At 36.5% G+C, this 20,469-nt stretch overlaps 1 protein-coding gene and 1 pseudogene across 21 annotated transcripts in view; both read right to left on the minus strand.

The window, feature by feature from the left end:
• Nucleotides 1-20,469, minus strand: part of ZBTB20 (zinc finger and BTB domain containing 20) — a 774,657-nt gene that overhangs the window by 390,511 nt on the left and 363,677 nt on the right. The gene's annotated exons all lie outside the window — the stretch shown is intronic.
• On the minus strand, nucleotides 30-191 carry LOC121036555 (uncharacterized; annotated as a pseudogene).

Genomic DNA, 20,469 nt, shown 5'->3' on the forward strand with positions numbered 1-20,469 from the left:
CTGTTGATATTGTTTTAATTTTTTTTTGTACTTGTAGCAAGAATTAAAGAATTACTATTGAACTCCATTCACTGGGCCAGAGATCCTTGTGGTGTTAGTGAAAGACTTACCCCTCACGTAGCACACAACCTACACTTGTGAGCTCATCGGCCAGTCAGAGGCCTCAATTCCAAGCTTCAACAATGTGCAGAATATTTTAAGTACATATTTAATACATGAATGCATGCTTAATTGAAGATATTTAGGCACTATAAACTATACCTTATGGTTATAAAGCTTTTTGCAGTTTATAAAATACTGTCATATACTGTTAATGTCATATCTATATACATATGCTATCATTTTTGACAACTCCCAAAAATAAAAAGAGCAGGTTCTATCATCTCTGTTCTATAGATAAGCAAGTATCACCCTAGCATTGATGTAGTTAGTACAGAATGAACTAGAACAGAAAAACCAGAGCCTATTAGCAGCCTGACTGAACACGATGGGTGAGGGGATAGCATGATGGCTGTGGAATGGAAAGGCATTATAAGTGAGTGATCAGAGAAGGGGAGCGAGGAGGGAGAAGTTTCAAAATATGCACAGACATACACTGTGAATAAAGGACAAAATTCAAAGTGATTTGTCGGAAAGAAAAGGTGGTTAGAGCAAGGAAGAAACTCCAAATGGAGACCTCTTATTCATTTGGCATATATTCATTGTATACTTATATTTGGGTTTGTTTGGATGCCACTGGAAAAAAATTATGTTTGAGACACTGACCTGTGTCTGAGGTACTTAATATCTAATTATTGAAATAACCTCAAAAAACAATTGCAATACAAGGCAATTCAGTATTCAGAATAGGGATCTAGAGAAAATCACCTCTTATATCGAGGCTGACAATGGAAAGCTTCACTACAGTGAAAAAATACACTTGAACTAAGAAAAATGTGTAAGATTCAGGAAGTGATAAGACTCAGGTTAAGTGAAGAGCAAGAGAGAAGGCATGGAAGCAGAAAATTGAAAGACATATTTGGGAGCAACAAATAAACAAGTTAGTGGGAATTATAATAGGTAATAATGTTGGAAAGATAGGTTAGGTCTGGAATGTGAAGGGGTCCTTGAATATTGGGCTGACTAATGCACTTTATTCTATAGGCAAAAGAGGTCTATTAAAGGCTTATAAGTAGGGCACTGGCATCATCACAGTGGTATTTTAGTATAAGTAACTGGGAATGGTAGACAGAATAAATTGAAACAGGGAAAGCCCAGAAATAATGACAGAGAAAGAGAAAGGGAGAACCACTGCAATAACCCAGGCACTATGAGATAAATATCTGACCTTGGTAGCATTGGTAGAGATAGAAAAGAAATGAAAAGTTCTAGAGACACTGTAAAGAAAGAAAGGATAATATTAAGCCCCTACTACGTACTAGGCACTGGATTATGTGCTTTATGTACATTAACACATTTAATCTGCATGTCAATCCTAAAAGGCAAGTCACTTTATTGTTTCCTTTTTAAAGATGATGATTAAGCAAATTTTTCAAGGTTATACAGTTAATAAGTGATAAAGCCAGAATTCAAACCCAGGTCATCTGATTCCATAGCTTGCCTGCTTAACATCGATGTTTAGGACTCTTGATGTTGGATCATATATGGCAAATTTTGACAGGACTTGATGATTGATATTTTATGAGTCATAAGAACTTAAGATTCTTGGGAATTCTGATTCTGAGATTTTGCGGTGATGGATAGATTTGTGATACTATGAAAAAAACAGGGAAATAGAAAAGACCTTTTGGACTTCATATTTTGCACTTGTTCTTAATGTTCCAATTGCTCTTTGGATTTAAAATGTGAATATACAGGGGCACCTGGGTGGCTCAGTTGGTTAAGCGTCCAACTTCAGCCGAGGTCATGATCTCACAGTTTGTGAGTTCAAGCCTTGCCATCAGGCTCTCTGCTGTCATCACAGAGCCTGTTTCAGATCCTCTCTCCCTCTGTCTCTCCGCCCCCCCCCCCACTGATTCTCTCTCTCTCTCTCTCTCTCTCTCAAATAAATAAACTTAAAAAATGTTAACATACAATAAAAGCCACAAAAGCAACCGAACCACCAAACTTAAAAGCTTTTGAAGATAGATATTAGGTGATTCTTCCTTCCAGGTTTCACTAATGTATATGTGGAGTATAACACAACACATATAGGAGGTGCTTAGCAATGTGTTAAATGAGTCAATTAGAGGGGTATTAACCATAAATTAATGAGAATAAAGGGAGGAAGGAGAGTACAGTCAAAAGAGATTGGCCCAGAGTCAGACAAATCTTGGTTCAAATCCTGGCTCAGCCACTCTCTAACTAACTAAAGGACTAATGTTTACTTTAAACATTTTGTATAAGATGGGGTAACAGTTCACAGGGAAGCCAGGTACCTTTCTGGATTCAGTTCCCGTATGAAAGGTAGTGGGTCCATGCAAACCTAGAAAGGATGCTTGAAAAGGCCAGTATCTCTGACAGAAGAAAACTTGCAACCCTCTTCTCTTATTGAGTTTAACTTCTAAAAATTACAGTGAGACTTCTAGGAAAAAAATGTGTCAAGTAATTGCCAGTTTTAACAGAAAAGTAAATTATTTTCAGAAAAGTAAAAACTATAGAGCTTCAACTGAAGGGGAGATTTTAATTGCAGACAGACATATCAGCTGAATGGTTTAGCTTGGACTTGTGGGATCAGGAACAGCCAGTGGGATATATATTAAAGAAAACCAAGTTTAATTAGCCTTAAGATTTTATATAGCTTGGCTCTTCCCTCCCACACCTGGTCTGATTCCTTCAGGTCAATCTCCCTTTCAATCACATGCTCTCCCATCCTGTTTTCAGTTGCTGTCATGACAAGCCAATAGGAGAATGACATACAGATGAAAACAAGGTTTGAATAATTACTGCACTGCGGCTGCTTGTTGTTTGAGCATCATTTTATTTCCTCCAATCACACAGGTCCTTGGACTTCACAGCCCCATGTTTCAGATGGGGGTGATGCTGATTACATTACAGCAAAGACAGGCAGATCAGACAAAGTGAATTTCACTCAGTAATTAAACTGCAGTATCTTTCGTCTAAAGTCCAGAGCAGGATTAATCTAAAGGTAGCTCTTTATCATCTCGATTAGTGCTGGGATTTGAAGAGTGAGCTCTGATTTGATAGCTAGCCCTGAGTTGGGCTGACTAGTGGCCCCATATCTGTCTATCTTGCAAAAATAATATGAGATCAAGATACATTTGCAAGGTTATGCCCTTCCCTTTTATTTTATTTTTATCTGAAGGAAATGCAGATAGATTAAAATATGCTTCTATTTCCATTACCCTGTTTTCTATTACAAAAATGTCTATTAAAAAGAACAGGTCCTTCCAAACCCCACAACATTTTACAGATGGTTTCTCATAATTCCACTTAGTACCATGCTCTAATGGCTTCTTATTTCTTGCCTTTTCATTATCTGAGAGTCAAATCTGAATATTTGGATAGCCCAAGCAACAGCTTCTCAAGCTGCTCATGAGTTCCACTTTTATTTCCAAGGACTCACTATAGGACTTATGGAGGGATTTTGCTTCCTTCAATTGCTCTTTTAGTAAATAAGATATTCTCAAATTCTTTGTCAAGTAATGAATTAGATCACTGATTCTCAATCCTACATGCCTATAGAAGCACTTGTGAGGCTTTATAAACAATCCACGTCCAGCCCCCACTCCAGACCCCATAATTCAGTATCTGTAGGAGTTAGACCCAAGCATCTGTGTATTTTTAAAAGTCCATAGGTGATTTGAATGTGCTGCCAAGGTTAAAAACCATTGAGTCAGCCATACAGAGGTACCAGCTGTATTTGCAAAAGATTTATCAAAACAAAGCATTGTTGAGGGAAATGAAGCCTGATATTGTTGTAGAAAATCCCTTAATAAAATGATAAAAACCTTTTTGTAGTAATCTTTGCATAGAATATATATCAGGTCTCTTAAGAACAAGAGAAGACAAGGAAGACTATCAGACAGGTTTATGTTGATGATGCTTCCATTGATCCATCTGATAATATTGAAGGTGATGGCTTACTGATTGAGCCTGTCACATGATAACACTACAGCTACCAGCCAATAATGTAAGGACGACTATGGACTAACATCATAATATCTCAGTTTGGACACAAACCTGGAATTAGCTGCTGTCAGCTTTACTGTGCAGCTGGCTTTTTAAAAAGGGAAAGGCAGGATTGAAAAGATCTGATTTCAAATTGTGACTCACTCCTGTTTTGGAGTTTAAGAACACACATTCTGGAGTCAAACTGAATCCAATTACTAGTTGGGTGACCTTCAGAAAGGTAATTACTTCTCTAAGCCTTAATTATCTCATCTTTAAAATGGGGCCAAGAATACTTATATCACAGAATGATTTGGGTTTTGAATTGATTAATTTAGATAAGAGTACCTGGCAAACAAAAGTATCCAAACTAAATAAAAGTCTGTTGAAGGCAAATACAATAATAACTTAAGGTTGTCACTGAAGCTCTCTACCTAAAAGACATCAGTGTTGAGACTCACTCCTCAGTTTTCTGGAAGATTTGATCCCCCAGAGGGAAAAGAAAAAAAAGAATTAATCCAAATAAAAGTGACTTTTCAAATTTAATTGTGCATTCGCATCACCGGGAAGTGATTGTTACAAATGTAACTTGCTGGGCTCCAATCCCAGGGATTATAATTCAATATGTAGGGATGGAATCCAGGAAAATGCATTTTAGCAACCATCCACGTGACTTTGACTTAGGATCGAGGATCCTCACGATGATGGAACAGCTATAAAGCAATAGAAATTAGCCAAATATTTATCCCCCAAATAGTCACACATTGTGGCCTGTACCTGGGAGAGGCTATGATTTCTTTTCCTTAGGTAAGAATTCAGCCAGGTGAACTTAAATAATGCACAAATATAACATGTTCACAGAGTATGTTATACTTACAGAGTAAAAAAACCTTTTTTTTCAATGAAATACGCTTCCTGAATAATTACTATTTAGCTGCTAATATTATCTTCATTTTTTTCCATCACCATTATGTACATGCAAGTGTACAGGCAAGGGTCAGATTCATTTTCAACTTATCCTTTTTCTTCTTATAAAACAATCAACTAACTTCCTGAAAATTGGTAAATTCTTTAAATAACAAAAGTAGCTATTCCCTCCTTTAAAGGCATTTTTATAAAGTATTCTTGAAATGCATTTATTAAAATTGATGATAAGAATCGATGCACAATTGTGAATTGAATATTTTAAATGCAATCGATGAATTAATTTGCTAAAATAAAGATAATCTATAAGTGGACAGCTTTCTGGATCTAAGAGGAAATGTTAAAACCTTCACTTTCAAGATTTTCCAAAGAAAATTCCAGAAATATTTAGAATTTGTAATACAATATGCCAAGAGATATGCATTAATTCTCTATATTCTAAACGTTATTGTAAAGACAAGAGAATTGTGGTCTTTAATTGCAATTGGGCATACAGTTAAGCTGGGGAGAATAAAAAAATATCAATATGAGAAAAGTTTATCAATGTTATTAGATAATATAGCATAGTGAGTAAGTCTAAAGGAGAATCTTCTTTTTAATACTTACCGTGTGAGCTAGGGTAAGCTACTTAACATCTCAGCAACTCAGGCCCGGGACTCTCTGAGAAGGTTGTGGTGACCATAGTGGGTACTAAATAAATGCAATGTTTATTGTAATAGTTGACAGTTTATTATAAAAGGTATCCAAGAAATGTCATAAGGCTTACATGAACAGTATGGACACTGAGAACTAAGAAAACCAAATTGAGAGAATGCTGACATGACTGGTAAAGTTTTTGCAAGGAACAGTATTTGAGTTGGAGGATTCAGAATGAATAAAAATTTGTCTAGAAAGAGACACAAAGATCATTTTAGGATGGGGGCAAATGTTGATATGAACAGCAGGTCGAGGTAAAAAGTATTCAATAGTTTAGGATACAACTGTGAAATAATTTACAAAAGATAACTTGGGGTAAAACGATAGAGTTCTAAATTCCAAAAGTCACTGTTGTTTTTTTGATAGAGTTTTTACTTGCTCCAATATAATCCCAGTGTAATTCAACATCTTTTTAGAACACTGGTTCTCAAATTGTATTACGTATCAGAATCACCTGGAGGGCTTCTTCAAGCACAAACTGCTGTACTCCACCCCGAAGTTTCCATTCAGTAGGTTGGGCTGAAGCCCAAGAGTTTGCGTTATAATATATTCCCAGGTGTGCAAATGCTGCTGGTCACTTTGAGAACCACTGCTTTAGAAGATGATGACAGTTGGATAGAGGAGGGTTTTCCTCAAAGTAAGAAATAATTGAATAACTGAATACCTTCTTTATTTCCTGTAAAATTTCATCCTCCTTTGCATACTAAGTCACAGAAGCACCTACATGGAAGTTACCCAAGGAAACACAAATGCTTACTTTGACTCCTCGTCTCTCTACTGAATTCAGGTCTTTAACTGTGGGAATGAGGAGACCCGTGACACATGGGACCCCAAGCCAACCAGCCTGGAAACTTAGAGAACACTTCATCAGCATTAAGGTTATTCAAGAATTGAAAATAATAGAGCCAAGAGATTAAAGACGGTGGGTGGACTTTTTATTCTAGAGAGCCTCTATCGATCCATGCTGCACATTTTGTACCCGTGTTACACTTGATTGCCTGCCCCATAATCCTCAAGCTACTTTCAACTCCCTCTTAGGTGCAGGTCACTGCTTAACTATTTCCACCTCCTGCTTCAAAATCTCTCTCTTAAACAGACTTCCACTATTTAGTAACTACACTTTAAGAATTATTAAAAAAAAATTTTTTTTCAACGTTTATTTATTTTTGGGACAGAGAGAGAGCATGAACGGGGGAGGGTCAGAGAGAGAGGGAGACACAGAATCGGAAACAGGCTCCAGGCTCTGAGCCATCAGCCCAGAGCCTGACGCGGGGCTCGAACTCACGGACCACGAGATCGTGACCTGGCTGAAGTCGGATGCTTAACCGACTTCGCCACCCAGCGCCCCAAGAATTATTTTAAAAGGCAGAAAGAGGAAATGAAATTCTCTGACCCTATTTTCTCATGCATGACTCTGAGGACACCATCTCACTAGTTAGTATTTTATTTTCAATGGTGGAACAAAAAAATGTTCTGTTTGAAGATTCAGGTAGAAGTCTTTGTGCAAAAAAGGTCAAAAGTGGATTTAAAATGTTTGAAACTCCAAACATCTCTCTGTAACAGCAACTTATTTTCTAGCCATTTATCTTTCCTTAAAATAAGAAGCTATATAATTATGAAGTATAATTAATAATAACAACAATTACCACAAGTGCAACAGAAATAATGATAGTAAGCACCATGGGCCCAGATCCCCACAGTTTCAAAGGATAAGAATTTGTCTTAGTATTTTCAAGAATAGACAGCAGCCCAAAAATACAGGGGAAAAAAATAAAAGGAAAAAAAAAATGTTTCCTATGTTCCCTGGGAAGTACCACAGAAAAACAGACAATAAACTTTAGTGCCTCTTGTTAAAGATCTTCATTTTACAGATCAGTTCAGGCAATTTAAATAGACAAAAACATGAGGCCTCTAACGTCTCTTAGGAAACAGTATCAACGTTAATTCCTGGCTGGTACCAATTCCATTTCTAGTTAAGCATCCCCATCCACTCATAAGAAGAAAGAAATAGCATTTGTACAGTGTTTTACAGTTTATAAAGCACTTTCACAAACATCATATTATTTGATTGTCTCGACAATCCCATGGGATAGGTAAGTAGGGAAAGGATTAACATTATACCTATCAGAAGGTGAAAGAATTAAGGATCAAAGAAGGAAATAAATTACATTGGGTCAAACTCTGTGCAGACCTGAAAAGAAGCCCAAATATAGAGTTTTACATAACATGGAATAGGCTCAGAGAATCTGATACCTGCCCGAGGTCACAAGTGGCAGGGCTAGGAGGCTGGGATACGGGTAATCCAGCTCAAGCTGCCATGCTCTTTCCAAACCAGAGACCCTACTCTCAGTTGTAAATGTCTAGTTACAGTAACTGGCCCTCTCAAGGGGAGGCAATGTTCAATTGCCAACTGTTACAATCACTGTTAGTGTTCAGGTTTTTTGTTTGTTTTTAGTTCATCTGACAAAAAAGGTATACATTCCTTGAGAAGACGTGCTACTGTATAATACTACTTAGTCTGTCAAGAGAAAAAGAAGAGAATGTATTATTTCACTGGCTTAGAACACTGGCTTCTTTTTTTTAAAAAAAATTTTTTTTAACGTTTTTATTTATTTTTGGGACAGAGAGAGACAGAGCATGAACGGGGGAGGGTCAGAGAGAGAGGGAGACACAGAATCGGAAACAGGCTCCAGGCTCTGAGCCATCAGCCCAGAGCCTGACGCGGGGCTCGAAATCACGGACCGCGAGATCGTGACCTGAGCTGAAGTCAGACGCTTAACCGACTAGGCCACCCAGGCGCCCCGAATACTGGCTTTTAAAGGTAACTCCAACTACACACAGACACAAGAGACAACACAGCCCTATTTCCACAGAAATACTCGTTATAAGAAAGACAAACCAAAAGACTAACCAAACTCAGAGCCTGGCTTCTAGCATAGGTTCAACTTTAAACTGTTAGTTTCTAAGCATGGAGCCAATACCTATGCATATTAAAATGAGGAATAACAGCATTGCATGTATGAACAAAATAAATCATTCATTTGTTGTTCTGAACTCAAAAGCCTCAAAGCCGTAGATTCAGACTTTGAAACCTTTGGATTAAATTAACATACCTCTTGTTATTTTTACTTTTCACATGCATTTACTTGTACAACTTCCCTATTTCGCCTTTTTGTTTTAAGATAGGTACATTCTCCCTTCACTTACATATGCACAACTTCTGACTTAGAGCATTCGGAGGTTTGGCAAAGCAAGGTCTTCCCACAAAAGACACAGAGGTTTCATAGAATGCATCTCGGGAATTTGGGCTGAAGAAGTTAAGGGAGGTCTAGCATATGAGTAAATATTTGTGAATTAGACTGAAATTTCAAATAGTAAATGAAAACATTTATTAAAGAAGGTTGTTGTATGTACTGAACAACTACCTTCCTACTGAGCATTTCAGGGCATTGCAGAATTTCAGAGGTGATGCTCCACTGGAGATTTTATTTTTATAATGACAGAATATTAGTGTTGGAGTTCATTAAAATTATAGATTATAATTACCTAAGGCTTTAATACCCTGTAAAGCGTCTCTGCAAAGTGGCTGTCCATGCTCAAACACCCTGGTCTCGGGGAGTTAATATTTGTTGATATTAGGGACTGTTAGGGACTGAATATAACCCCTCCTCAATCTCCCAATTCACATGTGAAGTCCTAACCCCCAGTACGACCATATTTGGAGATAGGGCCTTTAAAGAGATAAGTACAGTTAAATGAGGCCATGAGGGTGGGGCACTGGTCCAATAGGTCTAGTGCCCTCATAAAAAGAGGAAGAGACACCAGGGATGAGGAGACACAGTGAGAAGAAGGCCCTCTGCAAACCAAGCATAGAGACCACATGAGAAATCAACTCTGCTGACACTTCAATTCCTGGACTTCCAACCCCCAAATTGAGAAACAACACATTCCTGTAATTGAAGCCACCTGGTCTATGATACTCTGGTATGGCGGTCCTAGCAAACTAATACAGGCGCTAAAGTTCTACAACTTGCAAGGTAGGAATTGGTTAAATCCACTTATTAGGTACAGAAACAGATTATGGGACATTTGAAACATGTCCCAAAGAGACAGAAACGATAAGTGGCATAACCAAAGTTTAACCTAGGTTTGTCTTCCAGACTAATATTTTTTCTTTCTTGTCTGTTTTCCAGCTTTGAGCACATAAGGGTGTTACAAAGTTAGTTTTTATAAATTGACCTGAATATATATTCTTGTATATTTTACCACTGGCTTGTGTTCTACTTGGAGTCACAGGAAACAACATAATTTATCTTCCATGTGACAGTCCTTAGTGTACTTGAACATAGTTATCATATTCATTCCTCAAGAATTTCTTTCTTTATTTTTTTAAGTGTATTTATTTATTTAGAAAGAGACAGAGACAGCATAAGTGGGGGAGGGGCAAGGAGAGAGAATCCCAAACAGGCTCTGCACTGTCAGCACAAAGCCCAATGCGGGGTTCGAATTCATGAACCCGTGAGATCATGGCCTGAACTGAAACCGACAGTCAGACGCTTAACCGACTGAGCCACCCAGGGGCCCTGTGAATTTCTTTTTTTTAATGTTTATTTATTTATTTTGAGAGTGAGATAATGAGAGCAAGAGCACCAGGGGAGGGGCAGAGAGAGACAGAGAGAGAGAATCCCAAGCAGGTTCTGTGCTGTCAGTGCAGAGCCCGATGTGGAGTTTGATCTCACAAACTGTGAGATCATGACCTGAGCTGAGATCCAGGGTTGTACATTCAACCAAGTGAGCCACCCAGGTGCCCCCATTCTTCATGAATTTCTAAACAATCCCAGTTCCCTTAACCATTCCTTGTATCACATGTTTCATTTCCCTATCATTCTGGTCACTTTCCTCTGAAGATGTTCCTATTTGTTTAGGTTTCTTATACTGGCTTGTTAAGCCATATACCACCCATATAACTCATGAATAGTCTTTAAAAATATGAAGACAAAGTCTGGCCTTTATTCATTTTAGAACTTTCCTCTAGCTATATGTCCCATTGCTCCAATTTTCCGAGATGTCTTTGGAATTTGATTACTTAATTCAACAACTTTTCTATGCATTTGGATTCACATCATCTGCAACTCTGATGGACGTGCTTTCATCCGAGTAATTGAAAAAAAATGGTGGCCAAGAGAAGGCTTAGGTTATTCCTGAAATATTCCATAGGACTCCCTTCTAGTATGACATTGAGACATTTATTTGCACTTAATAGTGTGGTCATTCAACCAGTTACTAATCCATCTGTACATCTAACCAGGCAAGATCAGAACACATATTGTAGACCTGCTTTCACTGAAGCCATTCTGGTTTCTAGCAAGAACCACTTCTTCCAGGGGAATCATAAACCATTGCTTTATGCTTTATTGTTTTAATAATACATTCTAGGCCTTTGCTCAGGGCCAACATCATGTTGTTTGTCCTTATAAACTACCTTCTTCTACTTTCTAAAAATCAGAACAGATTCTACATCTCTAGTCATCTAACTTTTTTGTTTGTTTGTTTTTTGCTTTTCCTCAGATATGAATGGCAGTAATTAGTCATCTTATTGACAAATCTGCTCACTAGCTTATGATTCTCTAGCCCTATTTTCAGGCTCTTCTCCTTTTCCTTTTTCATATTTCCTGCCAAGGAAGAGAGTCACTCATGTGTAATCATGGACTGCATCCAGAGATGGCATGCTGGTCAGAGGTGGATCTGCAAACTAAAAGAGTAGGAGAACTTAAGGTGTTGTCCTTGGGCCTGGGTGTATTGCCAGTGGAGAATGGGCTGTGATTAGGTGAGGCTTTGGTTCCATCTCTATGCATGGCTCTGCCTGGCTTCTGTTGTTGACTTCTAGCTGTGCACCTGGACACGGTTACATCCTTTTCTTATTCACTCTGGATGATTTTCTTTGCAAAAGATTCAAGACAGCTTTGTATTTTTCAGTCTTTAACAGAGAAAGGTTGTGACATATAATACTTTTATTTTCCCATGAAACCTTCTCTGAGGCAGGCATGTACCCCGACCTTTACCTAATCAAGAAAAGTTGTTTGGGGGATGGGAAATGGGAAGGCAGGTTGGACTTTAAATGCACAAATCACTTCTAATAAAAACACTAAGATTCAGGTGCCTGAGGTTAGAAATACTGGAGGGAATTCAATTACACTAATTAATATTTAAGAAGGGCTAGAGATCACATACTGAATGTGGGAAACTAGGCCAGTCAGACAGGAGCATATGGGGAGGGCAAGATCAACTGATAAAAGTAACAAACAAATCATACATAAATGCTGCAACAGGAATGAAATAGAGAATAGGAAATAAATGTTTCAACAGACACTGAAGAGGAGGTAAATGGTCTACCACGTAAAAGCAAAATGTTCTAACCAAACAAGACATTTTATTGGCTTTATGTAAACACCTATATTATAAAAAAATGACCTTTTTCAAGTAAGTTAGTAGAAATGTTACCTATTTGTATAAACAGGCTTAGTTTGGGTTCTGTGAATTCACAGCATACTATATTGCTTTTGTTTCCTCACTGGCTCATCAAGTAGTGGTCTCAGTGAGGCATGACGCTCATACTGGGGAGCTCCCTAACGGCTAAGCTTACCTGGATACCCAAAACCTACGGAAGGGTGGAAAGCAACAGTGTATTCTGAGTTCTACACAAGTTTTTCTTGCTCTGGCTCTGATATCATTTGGTTGGTGTCATAGCTTATGCCACATTCTCTCTTTGGACTTGATTTTGTATTTGTGGCCCAGAGAGTCAATTCTGATTTTTGGCCACTCTTCTGCACACTTCAATGCTTTCAGAGAAGGCACTAGTAGTACCAGAACTATCTTGCCTCTATCACGTAAATGGCTCCTTCTTCCACACTAGCATTTACCTCACCTTTTCACTTCTTCTCTACCTCTAAGCCTCCTCCCCCTCCTTCCCTTTGCTCTAGTTTATCAGAAGGTCCTGTCCCTGAACCTTACTCCACGCCTCCAGCACTCATTCTTTCAAAGTGCCACCCTCAAAAGCCACAATTTGTGGATTCACAGCCCCATCTTGGAAGCTCTGAAAACTGGAAGCCCAGAGAATTCACTGAACCGTTTTGTTATCAACATCATCATGTGGGAACAGAAGTAGAAACATAGAGCGATAGGTGAAAGGGGGGTTGAAACTGTGATTTGGGCCCTTTTTGCAAATTTTCTAGTGTGCACAGATGGTAACTATGACTGAACGAACCCCATGTCTATACACAATGTGTAATATTAGTCTCATGAAGAGAACAAAGAAACAAAAACAAGATTCTTGCCCTTTAGGACTTTAACCTCTAGCTGAAGAAAGAATTCAAATATACCAAAACCCACAAGAAAAAGCACCCCCAAAGGGTTGAATTGTCTTCAAATAACAGAGGAACAGAGAGGAAAAAATAAGGTTACTTCCTAAAAATTTGAACCAAAGTAGTGGTTTTCAAACTATGCTTCATGGTCCCCAAGCTCACAAACAGATGATTACAAAGAGATGACTGAGCTGTTAAATGTTTAATTAAAATGTAAATTTATAATTGTGATAAAAATGGCATGCAAATTAAATGTATTATGTAATTTTATTTTATTTCCTATTTCAAGTTTTTATTTAAATTCCAGTTAGTTAACATACAGTGTACTATTTCAGGTGTAGAATTTAGTTATTCATCACTTATATACAACACCCTACTGCTCATCACAAGTGCCCTCCAAGTACCCATCACCCATTTGACTGGAAAACAGACTATTAACTAGAGAGAACAAACTGATGGTTGCTGGAAGGAAGATGGGCAGGGGATGGGTTAAATGTATTTATGTAATTTTAAAAAACATATTGGGGACTAATGTGTTGCTAATAGATAAGTACATACAATAGGTTTAACTAGTTTTCATGTAGGCCTCAAATTAAGACCCTGATATCAGAAGGCCAGCTGTTCAAAACAAACAAAAAACTGTTGGTATCTGCAATTGCTTATGCGTATCTCATGATTTCTTGACACCATAAGTACTCCATCCCTCATACAAAAATACACTGAGCTTAGTCTGCTATAATAATCCAGTCCTGAGTTTCCACTTCTTCTCATATTCACCTTTATATTCTTAGTAATTGACTTTTATAATATTAAAATGATACATAATTTTAATTTATAATACAAGTTTAATAAAATACTACTCTTACTGGTTCATATATAAAGGCTCCAATCATTTATTTTGAAAAGAGGATTCTGTTGTTAAAAGAAATATGAAAAATCTCTGGATCAGAAAATTTGCATGAATACTCCAATTCAAGGCAGTACAATTCTCATGCATCTGGCTCCAGAATACTCAATTTCTGAATTTAGTGACTTGCTGGCTTAGAACATTTCATACAGCAGATATATTGGGCCCAAACTAGATTTCATATACTGGTTATTATCCCTTCAGGCTTAAGAAAGATGGTATTTTTACATTGAGGAATAGATTACCATGAAAACATCATGCAACCAAAAAAGTCACCTTGTCTTAAGTTTACTGAGTACATGAAATTTACCAGATAGTCTTAGAAAACCAGATCATCAGAATTTAATATATTAGTTTGAAATTTAACCAGTACTAACCAAAAAATAAGTCAATGGAAACTTCTTTATTTAAGGACTGCTTTTAGTAATTATGTAATATATGGACATTTATTCATTTATTTTACATTTACTCAAAATATATATGTCAAAAGACTCCAGAAGACTTTTTTGCTATCTAACATTAATCAGTCATTATTTCATGTTAAAAAAAGAGTGAGCCAAAAACGACTTTCCACCACTACAGAGAATGAAACTAGCAAACCTGAGTTGAAAGATCCATTTTTCAAAACCTGAACCATGCTCTACCATGGAAGTATTTCAAAATTTCTTAACACCGAAGTATATGTCAATAATAAATTGACTTCAAGGTCTTTCATGGTCTCTACTATATAGTAGTCAAACTGGAATTTTGCATGTATTTATTTTTTAAAGGCTGTAACTTGTAAAGTACCATAGCATAAAGGTTACAGATGTATCTGAGTTTCTGTTTGAGCTCCACAGTCCTAGCTATGAGACCCTAGGCAAATTACTTAAGCTGTTTAAACCTCAGCCTTTTGCTTCCATAAAATGGAAGAAATAATTAAAATGCTGATTCTTGTAGATTTGTCAGAGGGATTAAACGTATAAAATAATGAATGAAAGTTGTTTAACATGTTGCCTAGAAGATAAAATGCTCTTAATAAATATTAACTATATTTATTAAAATTGCTCAGCACCTAAAAGCCAGTTGTTTTCTGATTTTTCCTATAACCTGATTTTACTCATAATTAATTAACTACATGTTCTTCCCTTTAAGAATAATGTTCTATTTATGGTGCACCTGGGTGCCTAGATGGCTCAGTTGGTTAAGTGTCCGACTGCAGCTTTGGTCATGATCTCATGGCTCGTGAGTTCGAGCCCTGTGTCAGGCTTTATGCTGACAGCTCAGAGACTGGAGCCTGCTTCAGATTCTGTGTCTCCCTCTTTCTCTGTTCTTACCCGGCTCACACTCTGTCTCTGTCTCTGTCTCTCTCTCTCTCAAAAAAATATATTTTTAAAAAATAAAAAAAAATAATGTTTTATTTAGATTTCTTTTTCTTTGTTTCTAGAATGTTCTCTGATATGTTATCAGAGAATGTTATCAGATAGGATTGCAGGGCTTCATTTTGATAGTACTGTACTTGCTTTTCTTTGAATGCTTGTGTTATTTTCTCGTTCCTACTCAGTGATTTAAAAAGTAAAACTCAAAGAAGAACTAAAAATTACGAGGAATTTATTGAGACTAATGGTTATCAAAATTGGGCAAAAAAGAATGTTATTAAAAATAAATCACACCAAGGGAGAGCAGTTGATGACAGCAGCTGTGAAATGACTGTACATGGTGGGAATCAGTGAACCCCAAAGAAACAAAAGAAAAAAAAAAGGAAGGCCATGAAACTTACATGATTTACAAGGAAGGCCTAAGCTTAATGAACAGACTCTTTAGACTACAGGAGCCAGGGAAGTCATTTCTGGATGAATATTTGCACAAGACAGTAACACTGAAAGGACTGATATTCTCTGATCAAATGGAAACTACTAGTAAGAAAAGAAAGAGAAATAAGACAAATGAAAATTTTTACTACATTTTATTTCATTACTGCTTTACCTGCACTGAGGGGACAACATCTTCATGTAATATATGGATATAGATGGGATGCTGGAAAAAATGCTTGGTGCTGATGGAAATAGCAATAAGGATGATATATTTTTAAGAGGCAAAGTTAGAAATTCATGGGCAAGATAAATTAAAGTTAGAACCCATTTGGCAGATATTGGGACAGGGTATTCTATGACACAAAAGCTTTTCTTAAATAGGACTCTAAGAATTTAGCTGTTTGAAAAACATTTCAAGTAGGCAATAACAAAAACAAAAACAAAAACAAAAACAAAAACAAATAGTTGCTTTACTGCAAAGATGCATACAGGCTTATAGCTTTTTGCCTTGCGCCTAGATATGGAACTGCTCTCAACCTCCACAAGCAGTAAATTCAGTTAAAAACTAAAAATTAAGTTGGTACTATAACATCATGCTTGAGAGAATAAAATATCAAGATGATGAACAAAACCAGCTGAAATGGGACTAGCAACTTAACTCAAGTCAAGGAAGCAGTCTACAGTGTTAAAACAAAAATACTACTAAACAGAACCAAACATGCTACTCATGGGAACAACACGTGAATTTTTTTCCTGAGAATCTAAGTGGATAATGCCTATGAGATTACTCTAAATGTGTAGATTGTTTTCAGAATTGCCACTGTTTCCAAATGAAATTTAAAGACCATTTTATGAACCACGTGAAACCTTATAAAAAATGAAGTCTTTAAGCCAAAAACAAAAGGCTGGCCTAATTAGGAAAAGAAAATTTAAGTCAGTCACAAGTGTTAGATCACATTAATTCAGAGAGACATAGTCTGAACTATTTCCATTAAAACCCTGATAGCTTCCCTTCTTGAGAAGAAATCACTCTTCCCTGCTAAAAAAAAAACTATATTTAGTTGTAAACCAGTACTCAATGTATATTCACTTGAAATCTCCATGTAGGAAAAAAACAAAACAAAAAAAACCCCAAACCACCAAAACGCTTTCATCTCCATTCCAATATGAGCTATATAAACTTCTAAAATCATCTTAGAAAGAAAAACATCATTCTCTCTTCTTATTTAGTATTGTTGCTTTTTTCAGTATTTGGGCATTTTAAAAATAACAATATGCAAGAGTATGATGTCATCGTGAATATAACCACCAGGTCAATATGATGATTTAATGTATGACTTTAAAATTGAGCTTTCCTTTAATCCTACTATTCTATAAATAACTTCATCATTCTGTCATGATTAAAATATCTTTTCATCAAATTTGATATAAATGCACTAGGTATGGTAAATATATTTCTGGCTTAAAATGGCAACAATGCAAATTGTATGATAAAGACTATATCATTGTCCCACTTTCATTTTGATAAAATCTCTTTTTTGGTGATATCATTTCATGTTAGGCTTTTTTGTACTGCTTAATATTATAATTAATAATTCATATTTTTTCTTTCCCCTCTCACTCTGACAACTTTTATTTTTAATCGGTGGGCATGTGCCAAATTGGTTTGTTATTTATTTATAATGTAAAATGACAAGGAAATTGAATATGTGGAATAAGAGAGAGATTTTCTTTCATATGACAAAAAATTCTTAGCAACGGGATATTTCTTGCTTATCCTTATGGACTCAAGAATTTTCGAGGTTAGATCAGATGGCACCAGTACTTCATATGCAACATGTAATAGACATATTAAATGGAACTGTTCACTTATGTTTTTAAAATTCATTTTAGTTTTGTGAAGACAGCTGGGCACATGCATAAAAAAGAGAACAAAAAAATAACAAAATTTGTAAAAGACTCCTTATTCCGATAGATCCTATAGTGCCAAATTAAGTAAAAATTCTGACCAAACAGATCTATTTGTATTCTTTCCTAAATGCTAAAACATGCAAATTTAGTAAGAACAAACAGATAAAATTTTAAAGATATGGAATCTCCATTAAAACAAATAAAAAGTTCTGTCTTGCAGGGCTTTACAGAGCCTTAAATAATCCCTTCAGTTTTCCCCATAACCAGAAGCCACATAGTTTGAAGGCTAGAGCATTGAATGGCTATGACAGTAAATTCCGAGAATGGTCTCAAGGCCATCAGCAACCAAATCACCAGAGGAGCTAGTTAGAATGAAGAAACACAGGTCCACCCACGAACTACTGTGGAATCAGAATCTGTAGGGATATGACCCTAGAATTTGCAGCCAGCTCCTGAGGTAGAATTAACTTTGATAACAGTCTTATGCCAAAAACCCTGCATCTTCCCCAGAGCTTCCCCTTGTCAGATAAGCCTTTTCAATTCATCCTTTGAGTTGAACATTGGAGAATTCACATAGCACAAATAATACGCTTCCTGCAAGATGTCTCCCATTTCTCCCATTAATTTAAAAACCATAGTCCACTGCCACTGCCCTGCTTAAGGCCTCTTCTCTCTGGCTCTACCTTTGTTGTCAACCTGTGCAAAACAATCAGACTGTGACATCATCCAATTAGTCTCCATCATTTGGAACAAGAAACTTTTTCCCAAGGATTTGGTCCAAATTTCCATTTAAAACTTGATCATTAACAGACTGTATTTGTATCTAATATTGAACACTTAAAAATAACTTGATGACCTTAATTATTTTGATCGTTATTAACATGTAGGAGGTTGTAAGTTGACATTGAGCCAAACATGGGAACTGATGCACAGGGAAGTTAAATCCTTTAACCTTAGTTAACTCATTTAGTGGCAGAATCTGAACTAGAGCATGTACATTCTAACATTATACCACCGTACCTTTCAACCTGCCCCTTGAGCAAACTTTCTCCTGCCTTTATAGAAAATGCCTATTTTATGGGCTCTGTATCTCTGAGATATTTCATTTAGACTTTGTGTACGTGGTGTTTATCTTTCAAAAATGAATTATGAAAAAAAATTTACTGTAGGATTATATAATCTGGGGTGGTCGAGTTAAAATGGCAATAATAGTGATGCTGATGCCAGTCTTGTGAGGCACTATCTCTGACCTGATAATAGCTCACTTTTAAAAAACTTAAAAAAAAAAATCATTTTGAATTTCCATAATTCACTTTAAGGTTTGGTGCTAACATGGATTTAAGAAAGAAATATAACTGCTGCCATGTTGAATGTGTATCAAAAAAACTACTAATAGTCTTGACTACTACTTGGTTAGCTATATTTCGCTATTTGAATGTAACTATGGAAAGTGGTGTTCTAGAATCTCATTCATAATAACTGCCATATAACAAAAGGAAATAGAAACTATTAGCATAGGTATAATGTTAATGAACTGGTGAGTTTTCAATAGAGATTTATCAGACCAGATTATTTGAAAATGTTCCCTGTCTATAGGAAGAATACAACGCCCCCCCCCCCCACACACACATACACACCCACACATGAACATATCAAAATTATTCATATTTAAGTTTCCAGGGAAGAAGACCAATAAATTTGTTTGTCAAGCACTTTTGCTTAAATGGTATTATAGGACCTTTTACAAATGGAAGTTGATTCAGATTTTAGTATACTCTGATCCCCGGAGTTTAGGGCAGGGGGTGAGCTAAGGAAAAGGAGAGTAGGCAGAGAATGTGTGTGTTGTGGGGGCTTGGAGTGTGTGCACTTGTGTGAATTTAAGTACCCTGAATTTAATGAAGAAAAATTTCATTATTCTGTGTTTATATATCTTTGTGTGAAACAAGTACTTTTCTCCATAACTGGAGTTTACATAGGCTCTATCATAACACCCTTTGAGAATCCCTTTAAACATCAAAATGGATTTTTCCAAATAAAAAATCCCATGATTTAGCTTTATTAACATCTGAATGAATGTTTCCATTGAGTTGTCCAGAAGAGGGACTGAGTAAGGTTTAGAGAGCAATTTTTTTTTCATGATGATTGGTAGCAATGTTTCCCTTCTATCAGAAAGCAAGCTATAGACATACAAAGCATTAGATATACACCTAGATAAAAGTAATATTGCAGAATCCAACTGGTATCCGAGAGGTGAGGACAGGCTGAGATGGACTCCTTGGCTTCCTTATGTCCAAAAATTTTCTGTTTCCTTATTTCCTATGGTTACCACCATGGAACATGTTAAAATCTCAGTAGGGACTCTGCTTCAACTTTTCCTTTCAAAACACAGTGAAAAAGCTTAATGGAAAAAAAATGTCCTTCCTATCTCCATGCCAGGCACAGTGTAAGATCCACAAACTTAAAAGCCAGGCAAATAGTCTTTTATGTGCCCCAAAGCTCGGCAAGTGACCTAGTGCTACAAAAATTCCCAAATAGGCATGTGACCTGACTAATGTGTGCTGTGAGATGAGTCAAGGAAAATGGAACCATCTGTACTTTTATTGGACAGTCAAATAATTCCCCTCTGTCCATCCAAAAACATAATTGGATACTTTAAGGAAGAAACAAGGGGAGTTTTTTCAAAACATCTAATTTTTTAAATTGGTGACATAAAATGTTCTGAAGTGTATAACCTAGTCAACATAGACACAGATAAGCCAATAGGTTT

This window comes from Herpailurus yagouaroundi, unplaced genomic scaffold (assembly GCF_014898765.1).
Source record: "Herpailurus yagouaroundi ecotype Mexico unplaced genomic scaffold, PumYag 162, whole genome shotgun sequence".
NCBI classification, from domain to species: domain Eukaryota; kingdom Metazoa; phylum Chordata; class Mammalia; order Carnivora; family Felidae; genus Herpailurus; species Herpailurus yagouaroundi.